Below are 18,663 nucleotides of genomic sequence, written 5' to 3' on the forward strand. Positions count from 1 at the left end.
GAATATTTACTCCTGATTAGATTCTAGGAAAGCAGAACTAGGAATTAGATTCTAGGAAAGCAGACCTTTGCGTTGTTATGCTAAGTAGTAATAATTGTATATTTATGCCAATGGGATTTTATTTTTACCCAAAACAAGAAGAGCAGGAAATAATGCTGATGTGAACTTTCTCCTATTCCCCATCTTAAACCTTAGCTTCTGGAAATAACAAGGAATCTACAGATTCACAAGTGTTATTGCTTCTACAGGCCCAAGTCAGAGACAGGTCCCTAGCAAATTAAAAAGTGAAGAGAGGTTAAAAAAAAACTTTAAAAAAGGCTGTGGTTCTATGACAAGAGAACACTTCTTAATGAGCAGAAGCTGAGCAGCTTTGAGTGTCACTGGTAGGGCAAAAAGGGGCAATGCACAAGTCAGTGGTGAGCAGCAAGACACATCCATGAGTGGATTTGGGAACAGAAGGAACATACTGGGCACCCAGAACAAGGAACCTACATTAAGATTTTCTGAAGCGATTTGGGATCTGTGTCTTAGAGGACAAAGAAATGTATCTGTAAAGTGACTGTAAATGCAACTAGATTGTATTCAGTCTTCACTTGAAGACTGAAAAAAAATTAGGATTTCCATGGAAATGGGAGAAAAAATTATCACAAATTAGTGGAAGGTAGCCTATGAAATTAAGTCATGGTAAGCATCAATATCTTCCGAACCTATTCTTACTGAGCTTCCTGATTTCTTTTTAAAATCAAAGTCTTTGACTTTAAATGGGTGCCCTGAAAGAATTGAGAGGTGCATAAATTAGTCTTGCTACAATTCAGGGTGGTAATAGCACCTATGTAATTGAAAGGACTCCAAGAACCTGCCTAGACAGCAATTGCTGAACAAATTAAAAATGCTATAAATGCTATAAATCTTGTTTCAATTGCTTTAGAACTAGATTTTGTCATATACAGGAAACCGCACTACAAAGAATAATCCTGCATGAGCTGAATTAGATAATGCAGTAGGTGTTTTCAAGTTTTATCAAATATGACCTAATGAATTTTACAACTTTGTTCTTTCAGGCTTGCTTTCTAGTTGTGTAGTAGAGAAGGAAGTAACATTTCTTATGAATAGATTTTTGTAATGTCACCTGTGAAAGTTACCCACTATTGTGTCTCTCGTTCCAGTCACTTGCCACATAGCTCAGACTTCAACATCTGAAACAGTGAAATCTTTGCTTCTTCCATTTGTCTTAACTTCCCTTCAAAGGCACAAGAGGCTGTGTGCTGCTGTTCATGTTTTCCCACACAGACAGAACGAGGCTGATTTGGTATTAAAAATCTCTTGCTCTGCCCACAACATGTATTTGACTACAAAACTGTTTCAACCAATTGATTTGTTGGCTCAAGAGAGGACAGTGAATCACCACATTGATACACTTGGGCCAGGTTTAATTAATTCTTTGAAAAAGATATTTGAAATATACAGATTCTGTTACTCTTGCTTTTTACATGAAACTACTCTTTGATCATTTTCTCCTCTGAACAAAAAGGGGTTGAAAAAATCACAAAAATCAGAGACATCATGTTAACAGGATAATGTGAATTTCACACAAAGCTATCACAACTTACATCCAAAGAAAACAAATTTTGAGAGAGTTTAAACCTTCAGCATCCATGTCATAACACCTGTTACCTGAAGAAGATGTCAAGCACATGACTGGACTATAAATGACTATATATTTCCAGTGTAAGCCATCTGTCTCAGCCACAGGCTTTTGAAAACAAACCACACTTTAGAGGTCTGGCTTTCTGAAGATCCCATCAGCTACTCCACAATCAAAGCTTACCTCCCAAGCTCTATCCTATCATTACTGAGGCAGTGCTGTGAGAACAGTGCGAGATGGCAAAATCACAAAAAATTGTTCTGCACATAGTCTGTTCCTGCTGTTTTACAAGCCTGACAAAACTAGCACAGTGAACATCTGCTAGTGGTTCACAAAATCTACTCCTCTGTGTTCGCTCTAATTTAACTAGTGAAAGCCCATAAAATGTATAGCATAACCAGCTCTATACACATCCCAAACACTGTGTTGCCTGCAGAAGATGATTCGTTCCAGCTGCTTTTGCCATTTTAAGAAAGATCTGCTTCAGTTTGCACTAGGAAGGAAGAAAGAAACATGACTTTAATGAGGATTGTGTATTACTAAAAGGTAGCACAAATGACCAGTTCCAGCCTACTTCTGAAAGACACGTAGATGAGGAAAAACATTTAGATCACATTGAACAAAACCAGTAACGCACCACTTCTTATGTTGGAACAAGCTGGTAAAGTTTATGACGTGTGTAAGTGCAGCAGAACACAAACACCATTGTGTTTCTGTGGCACGTCAATAAATGTGTTGCAGAAGCATGTTGTGTGTCAAAATGAGAAAATCAGCCTTTGACCAAAACAATTATGTGCCTGAAACTGATCCTGAAGACAAAGAGACTCAAGTTTGCTTCTGAAGAGGAAGGTCCTCTGCAGAAAAATCCTCTTGTGGACTTCAGTCTTCTGACTCCAAACCTGGAGAAGGCTGCTCTGCCATTAGCAGTGTAAGCAGAAGAAAAGGTAAGATTCTGTCTCCAAGACAGCCACATAGAGTATTTCCAGGAGTGGAGGAAATGGATTCTCAGTTTGAAGAGGAAAGGTCTAACCCTGAGCACTGTGGTGACAGCATTATCTCTTGGCAGGAGAAGAAGATAGGAATGGGAGTGTCACATCTGCCTGCTAAACCCTGGCCTCCCCTCAGCTGGGCCCTGGGCTTTTATATGGAATTTAGTGGAAGTTTGTAAGTCTTACTGAGGCCTCTATTGACACTGAAATACACAATCACCCCTTATCAATTATAGTTAAAGGGAGGACTTATCTCAGAAATGCTGGTTACTCATCTGAAAAACTATTTGTGCTGATGTTATAGATGAGGAAGGCTAGTGTGACACAAGAGTAGTATTGTTGTAGAGTGTATGCTTCCCACAGCACAGAACGTTAATCATTATAAACTTTTGTTTTTTCTGAAGAAAACCACTGAAATTGCCAAACAGTAAAATGAAGAATAATGTGTATGCTTTGCTGAAACTCACCTTAATCTTATCAAAACCACACTGTGTCTTTCTTTTAGGAAAGTATTTCACAATATTTCGCGCTGTAACCAACAACTGCAGATTTATTGCAATTTTTCTTCTGAAGAGATATTTTCAGCCTGAAACTTGATGAATTACCTGTTAAAAATTTCAGGGTCATGGGTTTTTTGCGTTGTTCTAAGTTAAATATTTTCTGTGTAATTATTGCTGCAGATTCAGTTAAACAATGTGTTCACCTTTTACCCAGTTTACACCTACTTTTCTCAGAAGCTGGAGAATCCTTTTTCATCTCTGTTCATTTACATCAACTTGCCACAGTAGCTTTGGGCTTTTCTGCTACTAAAAATTTAAAAGGGTATCTAATGATTTAAAAAAACCACAATAATTGAAATTTATGTGATAAGACTGTGCTGGATTCAGCTGAATTATTTTTACTTATGATTCTAATAGGGAATGCAAATATGGAATAACATGAAGCATTCATCTCATAGTGCCACTTTTAAATTCTATGGCCATTGAATAGCCATTTCCTAGTGAATATGAAGTGATTAAACATCTGTCTGAACTGCTCAGCCTGAAGCACATCGGTTCAAGGAATGGTTGAACTTTCTTTCAAATGCAGTTAGGAGATCACTCACAAGTCATTGCAGACATATAATTTGAGTTGTTACTCCATTTTCTTATGCTATAGTGGTGCAAATCACCCCAAATCAAAGTTTTATAAGACAAGTGCACTCCAGAGACTATTTTTTACTCCTGAATGCATGCATGGTTTCCAAATCATTATATAGGTAGGGAAGGATTTGGACTCTCCAGATGGCTTGCTGCTAACAGTGGGAAACCTCCTGTGCAAGGTTGCTGTCAAAAAGCAGCACGTAGCAGCCAATGTGATTTTAGAAGTGAATGCACATAACTTTCAGAATCAGTGAATGCCCTAATAAAATGTGATTACTGCCTATAATCTCAGTAATAAAATGCTACAAAGTTCAAGAAGAAATGATTTAATATTAACTATGATTGTTCCAGCTCTTTACTAGAAACCTATGGGTTATAAAAATTTCTAGGTGAAGGCAGGGAGTGGTCTTTACAAGTCTGTGTTTGGTTAAATGACTCTCCTGTTTCCATCTAGCTCTAGCATGAAGGGAGTACAAATCTATTCAAGTTTGGTAGTGCTTTACATTTGTCTTGATTTAAAAATGAAAAGAAATAGAGAAATACTTCAGTGTGTGTCTTTTCCTGCTCCTTTGCAGCCTGTACAGAGGCTGTTACACAAGTGCAGTTGTACTTGGAATGTACCTCTGTGTGTAACTCTTTCTCTAGTAATTTCTGAATCCACCAGTCAGACACAGAATATTTCCACAAGAAGCTTTACTATTCAAGATACTAAGTTTCTATATGCTTTGTTTGAATCAGTGTCCACACAGAGGAAAGTAACTGCTGAATACCACGCTGAAAGAAAGGTTAATGTACTCATCCTTTATTCAACAGCAAGGAAGTAAGAAAGAGGAAGAGAGAAGGACTATAATGCTTCATTAGCTCCTTGCTTATGGAACCATTATTATTTGGAATATCAAATTACTTTGGAATTTTTTAAAGACATAGACAAAGAATTTATAGCACGAAGCAGCATTTGAGAAGTCCCCCACTTTTTTACCCTTCCAAGCTGTGGAGGGGTGCACGTGTGGTGCCCATGCTCTGAAAGGTGAGCAGTGTTTCCTGCTTGGGAAATGTGGGCAGGGAGAGCAATGGCTTTGCCACAGCTTCTCCTCTCACATGGCCCTGGACAGCTCCCTGGGAGATCACTGGGAAAGAGGGCACCAAAGCAGCACTGCCCAGACATTTCCCAGTTTATTTGCTGATCCTCCAGAGAGTCAAAATTCTTTAACAGAGCAGCCTTGAGCATCAGCTCACACTCATCCTCTTTTCTTGCAGGAATAGAACACAGGTGCCTGAGTCTGGAGACCTCAGATTGCTGAAGGAGTAGGGGTGGGCAGCAGATGGTCATCCTGCTAAAGAATTAGATCTCTCTCATGGATCTCTGCACTCCATTTAGAAAGTATTCCCATCTATTAAGGAGAAGGTAAATGACCAATCTCAATTCTACAAACATCAGGTGAAAGGGCTGTTACAATAAGTTTTCTGTGTATATAAATCTATTATATAGGGCATCAAATGCGACGCATTGCACTCCTATTTCTTCTCCTTTTCCTCACATTTATCTCAGTGCAAACTGCATGAAAATGACTTGGTATTTCACAGTCAGCATTATTTCTGATGAATTATGAATGTGTTTTTCTTAGGTTCTTTTTTGGGTGGTTGTGGGTTTGTGTTTTTTATTTTATTTAACTGAAAATAAGAGAAGTATTTCTTTTTAGTCCCAACTGAAAATTTTGCTTACAATGCAGTGTTTCTTGCCTCTCAAAGTGAATAGAAAGATAAGGAAAAGGGAAAATTAATTATTTTTGCTATCTGTTTCACAGAGTAGAGGCACCTTCTTTAGCACTGGACTGATAGAATTTACCTTCAAAATCCTACTCCTGTGGGTATTTCTGCAGATGTTAGTACAGCCTAAGCTAATGCATAGTTTGGTCTAGAATTTTAAAAGAATTAGATAGAGCTATGTATTTTATGTAGCAATTTTGGTGCTAGAGCTGTGTTGATCACTTGAATTTCTCTGGAAATACACCTGTTTTTTTCTGATGTCAACAAACTAACTACAAAATTGTGTTGGACCATATTCTTAACTCTTAACTTGTGTGGATATCAGTTCACTGACTTGCAATAAAATCTGAATTAGGCCCACGTGATGAATTGTTAGCCTTGTGGGTTTGATCTGCTTTTTAGGCTTCACAGTGATGTCCCTTGGGAAATCAGAAGACAAAACTGAGTCCAGTAAACTTTATGGTACTACTGGTGAATGTATTCCTAGTATAGTCTATCAGCAATTTCACTGTGTTGTAGAGCGGCCTGTGATTAAAGTCTCTGTGGTCTTCTCCAAGTCTCATTTATTTTAGCATTATCTCAGAGGATTTCTAATGTCTATATAATGTTCTATGTCTAATTTCTTTATAATGTTCCTTTTCTGTTTGGTGATTAATTGCTTAAATTATGTTTTCATTTTTCTTACAATTAGTGTATTGCTCCAGCTGAAACATATTCTAAGAGTCTACAGATAAACTCCAATATCAGCTCTCATTTTTAATATCATTTAGATATCAGCAACATCAAATCTCAACAGGGATCAATACAATATATGGGGTACATTATTAATATTAAAAGACAAAGTTCTAGTAAGAACTAACATTATTTTTGACAAAATAAATACTCTATTAAAACTCAATCAAGCAGGCATTGCTTAGAAAATGTTTTAAACTTGTGACAAAAGACACATGCTAATACCAGAAAGCAATCTTTAATATGATAACAGGCAACCGGAGTAATTTCTCAACACACTTAGGATCCCATTCTTTCAAGTGTTGCATGCCCCAGAACACTGTTTTTTGCATGAGTTTTTAACAAGAGTTACTTAAATCAGCTCTCATTTAAATTACACTATGTGGTTACTCTTCTATTTAACAGGCTTAGTGTTTATTTCCAGTACAGCTGTTAAGTGGGTGTGGAGTATGGGAAAAAGGCAAGTCATAAGTGAAGAGTAATCTTACTCCCTTTTAACAGGTGACACCTACAATGTTGGTTTGTGTACACAGTGTGGGACTGTATTCCTGATTGCACCAATGGGAATATGCAAATAATCACCTGAAGTCATGACTAAAAAGAAGTTACTTTAACATTAGAGCACTGTAAATGAGAGAAGAACGATTTGCCAGGTGAGTATTAGTGACAGTCAGGGTTGGACACTGACAAACCACACAAAGAATCCAGTACATTTAGTTTTTCGTACAATTTGTAGTTATCAGCAAATCAGTAGTTTTTTATTTTAAATGTTATCTTTTGATTGAATGGCACTGTGATATTTTTCAGGAATTAAAATTTGTTGGTTTATATTTTATGTTTCATAGTCCTCTTAAAACTTTTGACAGACATCCAGCTATGGAAAGGCAAGTATTTCCTTCTGCCCGTATTTGAATCAGGGAAACATAAGGGTGTAGAGTCTCCAGACTGAGGGCTGGACACAGAGTCACCTGTAATGCACTTTGGCAGTAGAGGCTGGTGTTGCTGTGGAACACTACACTTGGCATACAAATGTATTCCACTGTGTTTTCCTCTGATTTGTTGTAGAACAGCCAGAAAAAGCCACAGCAAAAGCAGTAAGAAATCATGAGAAACGGTATCTTCAGTCAAGATGTGAAAGGAGATGGTGTACTGATGAAGAAAAAATACAGAAATGTTGTCTCACATCCTGAGGGCTGCAGCAGTAACAGTAAGTCACTGGGGCAGAGATTAAATGAGAAAGAAGACGCAATGCTACGGAGAAAATGAAAGAAAGATCAGCCTTATGAATAGGTGTTGTCATGTATTAAACCAGTATCCATCTGACTTGATAGAAAATATTGCTTAAAAACACCACCAAAGGAAGCTGAAGTCATACAAGAAGGTTGTGGAGGTGTAGTGATGCATGATCCAACAAGGTACACAGGGATGATCTGAAACACTTACTACTTCTTTTTTTTATCTTAGAAACATTGCAGGAGGCTCTCAGCATGCAGCTACTACCATCTAGCTAAATCCTTTCAACTAGGAACATTGCCTTCAAAATATGACCTCCTTTCCCAACAGAGCCAAGTGTGAAAGAGCAGACAGAGCCATGTTATTAAAAATCACAGGAAGTCCTGATTGAATGAATGTTTAAGGAACAGGCAAGTGTGTATTAAATTTTTTTTCCATTCATCCTTTCATTTGGCTTTGTTTCATTTATTCCTACTTCCTGTTTCCTGTAGTCTAATTTGGAAATCTCTGAAGTATCATTAAAATACAATTGTCACAGCTCTGCTCAGGTCCCATATTGTCATTAGCTCTGCAATTAGGATTAATATTAATTTTTAAAAATATCTTTGGAGATACTGGTTTTACTTGGGTTGTTTGGTATGTTGATGAGAGGAACTTTTGCAGTACAGAGCACAGAATGAGTGGGAACCTTATAAGCAAAAATGACAGTAGACTGTGACACAAATCAGTCAGCCTGACTTTCTCTGCTGTCACAGCCAGGCACAGGTATACAGACTGTGAGTCTCTAAATTGGGTTCCTACATGTCTGCATGCAGTAGAAGATTAGCTGATTAGTGTGTTTGGAAAAATTGAGAGAGTAAGTACATCTAACTCACTGGGTTTTTCTTAGCATGTTTCTGAATGACAGCAGGGATGATGAACAACAAAATCCGGCTGCTCTAATTACTTCCTCTTCACTCATCAGTGCACCACACACCTCTACTGCAGGAGCTAAGTTTCAGACTGGGAGAGGCTTGGCCAATGGGCAACAGCTTCCAATAAAATGGAAACATTTTCTTCAAAAAATCTTTTTTTGCATTGCTTATGTGCAAGTATCTGACAATCTGCTATTAATCAATTACTTTGGTTTGTAATTAGGTTTAATATGAATTTTATTATTGAAGGTTTGACATGACTAAAAGATTACCATAACACCCAAATGTAAGAAGTTTTGTTGTTTATTCCCAGGTTAAGCCCAATTTTACCAAAGTAGAGTGCATGATGACTCTGCCTCTAATAAGTTTTTCTGAGCTGTATTAGAACTTTTTAAAATATGGCTACTTAAACCTGTATCAGGGCAATTTTTCCTGGTACATAGAATAGCTTGAATGATTTAAAAGTATAAATGAATGCAAGATTATACAAATATTCAGCATTGTGTCACTGACAGGTAATGGACTGAATACTGTCTTTGGCTAATCTGCCTGAGGGTCTGTTTCTTTTAGAATATAAGATCTTTAGGAACAGACTGACTATTACCGTCTTTGGGCAGTATCTGTCTATGTTACCATAAATCAAATAGCAGTAAAGGGTTGCCTGACTGCATGGAGCATACATGGACACTTCTCTGTAAATAAAATTATCAGTCTTTCAATCTAAACTGCCAGCTTCCAAAACAAACACAGAATGTCCAGTTATATAATACAACAAGATATTATCAGTCAAACTCACTGACTTCTTACATAAATATGACCATCAGCTTAACAATGCCATGAGAATATTTTGCTCAGTAATCTTTGCACTGTGGCATAATCATATAACCTGACATCCTATGTAACCATGAAATACCAATAGTTGTGGCATTATACAGAATCCTGAGCGTGAATGATGCACAAGAAATTCTTACATTATGAATGTCTTCAATATTGATTCTACAATTCATATGCAGACAGAAATACAAAAATGCCTGGGTTTCAACAAAAGGCTTCAAGGAGCCAGTCCTTACTTTTACTGCTTTGTATCTGTAAAGCCTTTGATAATGCACACATTTTTAAAGTACACCGTAACATAAGCCAACTTCTACATTCAGCCTCATAAGACAGCTCTTTTTGTATTTCCTCTTGCATGAGCACATACTGCACCAAAATCCAATATACTGTATCAAATTTATGCATTTTGCAAATATATGACTATTTGATAAATGGAGTTGAAAGTTGAAAATGGTTTTTTTTTGGTTACTTTTCGCAAATGAAGAATGTGCATAGTTTAGTTTGTAGCTCACATGTTGCATTTAGATTGCCTCTTTCTACAGTGCAATGTGCATATGAAGTTCTCTGAGATGGCCTAACTAGATTCACTGTAAGTACTTATCCAGAATATGCGATTAAAATGTAATTAATTTCTAGATATCATCAATATTCTGTCATTGCATAAGGGGAATGGACTAGGTGACCCATGAAGTCTATTCCTACCCTCATATCTATTATGATTACTTTATATTAGTAAAATTACTTTTTAAGGTCACTTTTATGTCATGGTTCCCCTTACACAAATATTTGGTACGTTTGGCCATTTATGTGTATTTTTTCAGTTCTGCTTAGCATGGATTCAGTACAGGCAGAGCACCAAATGAAGGAAAAACGTGATATTTTCTTGTAAATAATTCATAAAACAACGTTATGACCCTTATTCCCCGCGAGGCACCCAGATAATGAGCCACCCAAATGAAGCAGTGAAAACATGTACTTCCCCTGCCATGGGTGTGCCCCTGACAGACTCCTCAGGGTCACAAACCCATCAATCTCTTTTCACACATGAGCTAATCAATTCAAAGAGGGAAGTGCCAATGAGCTATTAGATCAATATGGTGAAGTATGGAGATTGATCTTATCCCAGAGTGACTACATTAACAGACTCGTCAGTGTGACCTCTGCCCTGCGGCGCACATTATACAGGATTGCAAGTCTGAGATCTGAATGAAGACCTCAGGTCATTGCTTTTAATAATCTGCTTTGCTGAAAGAACTAAAAGTAAATCTGTAAAGGATGACTAATGAAAATATGAAGTGCTTTCTGCTCCCCTAGTCTTGGTATGCTTGCAGAAATCACACCAGCTTTTTACAGCAGCCAGCAGCATTGGCCGTGTCCCACAGGCACCTGCTCAGCCAGGCCGGGCTGTTGGCGTTTGGGAGAACAGTTCAGTACAGCCTCTGAGAGACAGTGTGCTCTCCAGAAACCAAATACAACAGGATAACAAGTACTAGCTCTGTCAAAATCACTTAAAGTCTTGGCTGAACTGCCAGACTGAGAGCTGGACTGGAGTCCTGGTGGTCTGAATTATTTAGCTGGTGTAAGTGGGATGGCAGGAGCTGCCACTGCTGTGGAAGTTGCTCAGAGTGCTGCCATGCACTGAGTGTTCCTTCACCAAGCAAAATGTTCCCCGTACTTGCATTAACTCGAGGTCCAGCCCTGGGAGTCAGTCTGCTTTCAGTGAGGCCAGAGGCCAGTGACTTTGGGGAGAATTGATCTGATCAGAGGAGCCTGGTTCACAGAACTCATGAGCAATATGTGCATACATTCTATAATGCTCTGCTGTCCCCCAATCAACCTGTGCTAGTAAACATCACAAACTCTGCAGGAAGTCTGTACATGAGGTGACCACATGTAATACTATAAGCAACCATTTCGAGCATCTCATTTTAAAGACTCATTCTTTTCATATATAATTTCAGAGATGCTGAAAAAAAGGTACACTTTTTTTCTCAGAGCATGATATTAGTATTGTTAATATTTTTAACTGTGAATAATTTCATTGCAATGAAACATTTATGTATATAACACTTTTAATACTGTATTTTTATTATACCAAACATTTTTATTGTTCATTGTATAATTGAATCAATGAATTAGGAAAAGGTTACTAAAAAAGGATTAATGCATTTTTAATGAAACTAAATGATAAAACTTCTGTTACTCACTGAGAATAATGGCAGATCTATCAGGTTTATACAGATAAGGGCTTTGTGAGTTTATCTAAAAGCCCACATAATGGCCCTCATTTAGTGTAACCTAGAGAAACAGCCCTAGCAATCCTATTCAGGATTTTAATTCATTGTTTATGTATATGATCTCTCTTCCGCCTTGTGATCAGAACACCTGTCTAATGATGCAAATATGAATCTCTTTAGCAGACACATCTATTTCCACTTGTAAAACACTTACTGAAAACAATGCTCTTTCAGAGTCTAAATGGAAGAACCAAGCAATGCAATACCACTGGGAAATGTTTCTGGGCTCAGGGTAACAGATACGGAAACCAGTGAGAACTCTGCGCATTAATAGTGAGAATGTGAACATTTCAACGCTCGCATAGCTCAAATCCTTAATGAGCACACCAGCCTAAATTCTAAACACTTTTCAGGTAGAAACTATTATGCTTAAAGATATCCCAGTAGAAAATCCTTATGTTGGTAGACCACTGATTGAAATGTGAATGCTGTACAATGTAATATAGAAAACTGTATGGCAGCTGCAAACTTGGTTCTGAATCCTACAGAGACACTAAATATGTGATCTTTGCAACCTAGCATTTAATTTTTGATTATTTTGGAATGGATATGAAAATAGATAACAGGAGGTTATATTAGTACAGGATATACTGGAGAGGAGGGGCTTTATAATGACACCCTTAGAAATATATTTGCATTTTTTCAATTGGAGGTATGTTACCAAACTTCAAGAGAATGATTCTGGTACTCTTCCTACCTTCCAGTAGAAACTGAGAGTATGCAGAACATGTGTGGTGCACAAGATGCTGCTCAAGAACTTGTCTGAATTCTGTGAGACCACATAATTCATAGTGGTGAGCCACAGTTACATAAATCTCATTACCCAAATGGGCATACTTTTTCCAACCACTAAATTGTGGTTTTTACATGATGTCCTTTCCAAACAAACTAAAAAAGCTATTCTATAATAGAAGTGTTTTAGATCTAGAAGGGGTTTAAAATCCTGATATTTTATTTGTGTCTTTCCACTTAAAAAGCAAGGAAACTAATACACATCCAACAGTACAGGTCTCAGAAGGACTTTGATGCAGGAAAGCTCTTGTCCTTACCTCACTGATGGGAAGCTGGTGATTAAATATTTTCACTAAAATGAGAGTGATTCTCCTGAGCAGGGCCAAGGGTAAGTAAGCTTATAGCATATACAGAACCAAAACACCTTTTCCAGAAATAATAACACCATCTTTTTAAGATTCAGTGCCTCACACTCAACAAGTGCTAGAAGTAAATGCTGCCTCCCAATGGAAACATAAAATTTGTTTCCCAAAAAAACAACCATAGAATTTCTAGTCCAATTGTTTTAACCTACCTCTAGTAAGAAAAGAACAATTTTCATTCTGGATTTCACAATCAAATATTTTGGTTTATGAATTTCATACCAGTGGGCTCACAATGCACTTCTTGAGTAAGGCAGATGTCTTTTCCCTTTACAAACAAACACTTGAAAACTGGTCAGAAATACAAGGAAGCAAAACTGGAATCATGGTGGAGTTCAAACAGGGTCGTGAAGTTCATGAGAAATACAATTTATCTTATGAGTCTGCAATTTATCATACAGCCTCACAACTCATAATTGCAATATCACTGTCACACATGTGCTATCAACAGATGCATCTGCCTGGTGACAGAATCTGTGGCTGCATTAGGGATATCTACAAGTGGCATCTATTTGGATGCTTATTATGTATCTGAGTGCAAATAAGTAAAACACATTATAGTCAGTAAGACATGGTACTAAGTTCTTTGTAACACAGGAATGGATTGAAAAAAAACTATTCCACTGCAAGCAAGGCAGAGAACATTTCTGAAAACTTTCAGAACAGAAAAATAATCTTCTGGGAAAGTTACAATAGATTCAAAATACATGTCTGGAATCTAAATGCTTCCTCAGCCTCGATAGAATAAATAATGCTTTCTAGGTAAGTACTGCAGCTCTTTTGATAACATATATATTAATATATTAAAAATGTCTGTAGATTGACAAGTGCTTTGTGGGCTTATACTGGAAAGCCAATAGCTAATTATGAAAGCCTGACTTGACTAATCAATTATTCAGATGAACATTAGGTGCCTATTATATGCGTAAACATGGGAATTATATTTCCCCTAAGTAACTTTCTAAAATAACAAACCCAAAACATGTAAATTTGAAACAGACAGAAATGGCACTATTATGCCCTTATTGCACATGCAGAACTCCCACTGAATTATTCAGGGAACAGTGAATCGGGAGCCTCGATCTTCTGACTCTGAGCAGCACAGCAATAGCAACACATGCCATGTAGTATTTGTTATGCATGTAATATTGATTTAGCTCGTTCTTGCTGGTCATGTTTCAAATTCTTTTCATGTTTGGGAGATAGGGAAAAGGAGTAGTATCTCTGGATTGATATTTGCAATATATTTTTATGCCTGTTGAACACAAGATTATCTGATAAATTAGTAATACCGTGTCTTTTGATTGCAGGAAGAACAAGCCTTTGAAAATGAGCACCAGTGAGGTAATGAATTGTGTTTTGAAAAGGTTTATACTTGCTACATTCCCCACCTCCTGTACGTAAAGACTGGGAGAGCACTGGTATTACAGAACAGATTCACTTATGTTTCTTTAAGGCACAAACCACAACAAAATAATGCATAATTGTCCTTTGCATTTAAAAAAGACCATGCTCTTAAACAGCATACAGCAACAGGGAAACCAGAAATAGATGTGACCAGACACCTGCTGACAAACAGTGACAAATCCCACTGACACTGCAGTGACCCCCAGTTAGTCAAGATTTAATTAAGGAGTATAATTAAGTCAGTGGAATAGAACACTAATGAGTGGTGTTTTTTTATATGGGTAATTACACATAAGAATACAAAGTGAGCTAGACCCCTACATATATCATTAAAATAAGCAGTATAGAAGGACAACCAGGGCTTAAATATTTTTGTTTTTTCTCTGCAATAAGGCAGGTTGAAACACCCCATCTTGTCAAGCATATGTAACATGCTTACAAATGCCCCTGGCCCAGCCAAGCATGTGTCTAAGCATGTTGGTAACATGACCTTGGTGGCACAATGCACATCACCATGGCTATGCGTGCATGGGGCTGCCAGGCTCTATCTGTCACTGTGTTTGCCTGTGTTTGTACTGGGCAGGGGTCACTCGGGCTCCTTTTCTAACAAATGACATTCTGTTGCTATTCTCTTACAAGTAACACAGCCCCTGGATTTCATTTATCACAAGTGTTGATTACGAGGAAGACATAGGTTACAAATTGTTCCTATGATTATCTGCATGTTGGGCACAGTATACCTTTACAATCAAATGACAGAGATTTCTTACAGCACATCCAGATCCAGTTCTCTGGAATTTATTCTGGGAATCTTCGGGCAGTTGAATGAAATAGCTGAAATATCTCTGACTACGTGCTTTTTGCTTATATTTGCTTACATTTCCAACATAAAAGTATTGTAAGGTAGATTTACTAGACCAACATTTTAAACTAGGGTGGAAAACATCATCATGAATAATGATGACAATGGTAGGGGAAAAACAGCTTTCCTATGGTCTTGAAGATTTAAAAGAATGCCTGTGTAGTTTGGGGCCAACTCTCTACTGGGATTACTTTATCTGCTCCCAGCTGGTAGCCTGCAGTTCATGACAGCCTTTTATCCGTTATCAAAGCAACAAGTGGAAAAGCAGATCCTCCTGCCTGCTAACACTCTGTTCTGTTCTCTCTGTAGAATTTCTGCTTCTAAATCTTTCCTTTTAACAAGTCCTCAGATTTCCTTCCTACGGCTGCAGGAGACACTAAATATCTCTCAAGTTTCTAGCTCACTTGTCTAACTTAAACTCTGCAGAACACTGAAGGAAGAAAGAATAATTGCACTGCACCAGCACGTTTTCCACAGGAACTGACTGAAATGCAGAATGAGCCTTATCTTGCTCACAATGGAGTGCTGAGAGTTTAGCAACTGAGTTCAGTGACAGCAAAAGAAGAACGTAATTACTCAAACAACATGGTACCAATACAATGCTTTTACAATTTATGTAAGTACAAGTTTTACTATTGCAAAAACAAAGCAAACAAACTGCATTGACACTTACATCATATAGCCTGCATTTACTTTGCTTTTTTAGTAGCACAGGAAAAATAAAAACAGGTAGAACTAGGAGATATTTAAGTATAATTAATGTAAACCCTTTCAAGCAAATTCTATCTACTGAAACGGAACAGTTATTTTTTATTAAAACAAATATAAATGAATATACTTTATATAGTAAAAATATATATCTAAATTTTTTAAAAATCATGCTGTCATGGAGTAATAGGCCTTAGATACACAATCCTGTAACAGTAACTACATTCAGGTAAAAATTAAGATAATTTAACAAGCTTTTATGTAGGCTATGTTAAACAAAAATATATGTTAAGATTTTGGGGGTTTTTGTTAAGCACTTTGGTTTTTAAACAGATTTTCCACAATTTATGACAGTCATGCAAAGACAGAAGATGCCATGGGAATGCCGTTGTGGCAGTGAATCTGGGACTTGCTCTCTCTCTGGACCTAGGCCTTTGTCACCAGGCTCCTCTGTGCACGCCAAGGTGCCCCTCTGAGCTGGCCACAAGAGATGGGGCAGGGCCAGGTCCCACCAGCACCATGCCCTGCCCACAGCACAGTCCTGTCACACTGAGCAGAGCCACCTCTGGGGCCTCTGGTGCTTTGCTGAGACATGGGCAGTAGCATCTCATTTTCATGAGGTGCCTGAGGTAAACATTCTGGAAAAGGACACAAAAATTTAAAGATGTGAAGTTTCTATCTTAGTTTTTTTCCCATAAGCTGCAGCACATGCAAAAACCCTAGCAGAACTTTAATGCAATAAACCAAGGGAGGTCATAAAAATTATGCAAATTATTTCCTCATTTTCATTTTTCTGCAGGCATGTCTCAGTATAAAATACAGGGTTAGCAGGAGGGACTTCTGCATGGGCTGCAGACACGAGTGCATAATGGGTCCCTGACGTCTTCTTCTGCCCCGTGTTTGTCCCCGCGAGGCTGCCCCTGCCCGGCCGTGTATGAATGAACAGAAGTGCCTTTCATCCCCCACTTGCCTGGCGCTTCAAAAGGAATTACAAGAATAGCAGCCACAAAAATCCAGCTGCCTGCCAAAAGGCCCGCACACGTCCCATTCTCACAGGCATGCAAAAGGTTGGAGAGCTCAGCAGAATTTTTATGTACGGGAGCAGGCCCAAGGAAAACTCACACGCCATAACCAATTGTGGACAGAGGATCATCTATCAGCAGACAAATGCAGGAACTCCAGAATGTCTCTCCTCAAATGAAATAATATATCTTTGAAAGCCAATGCCCGTTTTAGGCCTGAGGCCCATATATCAAGCCTGAGAGGCTTGTGGATACGCTCCAGGGCCATTAACCTTCCACCTGTTTCCCCTTGTCCTTCAGGATGAGACCCTGCCCTTGATTTTACTCCCTTCCCCTGTTCATCTTCCGACAGAGTGTAAATGTAAAGCAGAGGGCCTGTGAAATAATTCAAAGGCAATGGACCAGGGACATGGTTACAAATCTCTGCCACTGGCACTGTGACTTATGCAGGCAGTTTGTCACACATGAGCCAGGTGACCTCTGTGACATAACAGAGAAAAATATCGCCCGAGATCAAAAGATGAGATTCAGAGCACTCTAAGTAACTCTGGTGTACACAGCCACGCTATGCGGTGGCCAAGGGTTTCCTCTCCTCCCAGTGCTGCTTGCTCCCTCACTAGCGGACAAGACACACTGCTGCTAATTTCAGTAATCTCTTTTTCTCTCATCTCTTTGGAAATCTTTCCTGTAACCTGAACATCAACATTTGTCTCCTTCTGAAGCTCCTCTTTTTCAAAAAAGACAATTGACAAGGAAAAATTGAAAAAAAAAATTGACAAGGAGGGACAGCAAAGTGTAATTCAGCAGATAAAAATTAATTTAGCAACTAAAATGCATCATGATTGAAAAGGGTGGATTAGTCAGCTTTGTAAAGAGGTCTATTTTAATCAAGCATTTTAAAAAATTTTAAGTAGTACTGAAACTTTGTATGAGCAATGGTGTGTCTAGTATTGCAGTAAAAAGTGTTCAAACTTCAAACATTTATTGGGATTTGACTCTCATGATGGTAAAAATGAGAGTTAGTATTAAAAATTATGTAATAGACCCAGATAGCACACTTCTGTACCTATTAATATTTTACAAAGTGATATACTACAGAATCAGAATAACGGTCACTTGAAATAAACCAAATCAGAGTAATTTTTTTAAAAAATTGTGAATTCATTTTTCAAACTGTGTACTACATAGGAAGTCTCCCAGCTGTTTTGTACATTCAGGACTCTGCTGGGTGCAGACAAAAGAGTAAGGCCTAATGCAGTGTTTCTCTTTCACTCCCTGTGACCTAATGGTATGTCTGGTATGGACATTTAATTTTGTCTATTTCATAAATTAAAGAAAACCCACAACTGTCACAGTATCCCTGGCATGATGATGAAATGAGAAATACAACTGTAGCTAAATCAGCCTAAATCCCATTCTAATCCTAAATCACTTTGGCACTTGCCAACATCTACTTGATGAAAAACTCAGTTTAACCCATGAATGTATATAAAAATATACAGACACACAGAGAAATTCAGCACATTGATTACAAGTGTGCCAAGTGTTACCTTATCAGCTATTTCATCCTGCTTCATCTCATGTCGACTTGGAAAATTTTGCAGTGTTCAAGATCTTTCTCAAAATCACCTTGTGTTCCACTATGGAAATATATCTAAATTCACTACATCTAAAAGCATAAAAAAGTTGGACAATGGATAGGTTTTGAGGCTAAATCGTGCAGCAGTTACAAAGAAACACACAGCTGAAAATCATTTCATGTTTCCCATTGACTAAAACCTGATGTACAGCAGTAAACCACTCTGTGCAGAATGCTGCAACAGTAAACACAGTAAATGCAAAATTAGTATTACAAAAAGATTACTGTGAAGTGTTGCCACATGCATTTGTAAAAATAAGACAGCTGTTTGATTTTATAGTGCTACAATCTTTTGCTCTGGTTCAGGCCATGTGATTA

At 37.9% G+C, this 18,663-nt stretch overlaps 1 protein-coding gene across 1 annotated transcript in view; it reads right to left on the bottom strand.

The window, feature by feature from the left end:
* The window catches only part of NR5A2 (nuclear receptor subfamily 5 group A member 2), a 73,883-nt gene that overhangs the window by 37,995 nt on the left and 17,225 nt on the right, over positions 1-18,663 (bottom strand). The gene's annotated exons all lie outside the window — the stretch shown is intronic.

The sequence above is a fragment of the Geospiza fortis genome, unplaced genomic scaffold (assembly GCF_000277835.1).
Source record: "Geospiza fortis unplaced genomic scaffold, GeoFor_1.0 scaffold229, whole genome shotgun sequence".
Classification (NCBI taxonomy): Eukaryota; Metazoa; Chordata; class Aves; order Passeriformes; family Thraupidae; genus Geospiza; species Geospiza fortis.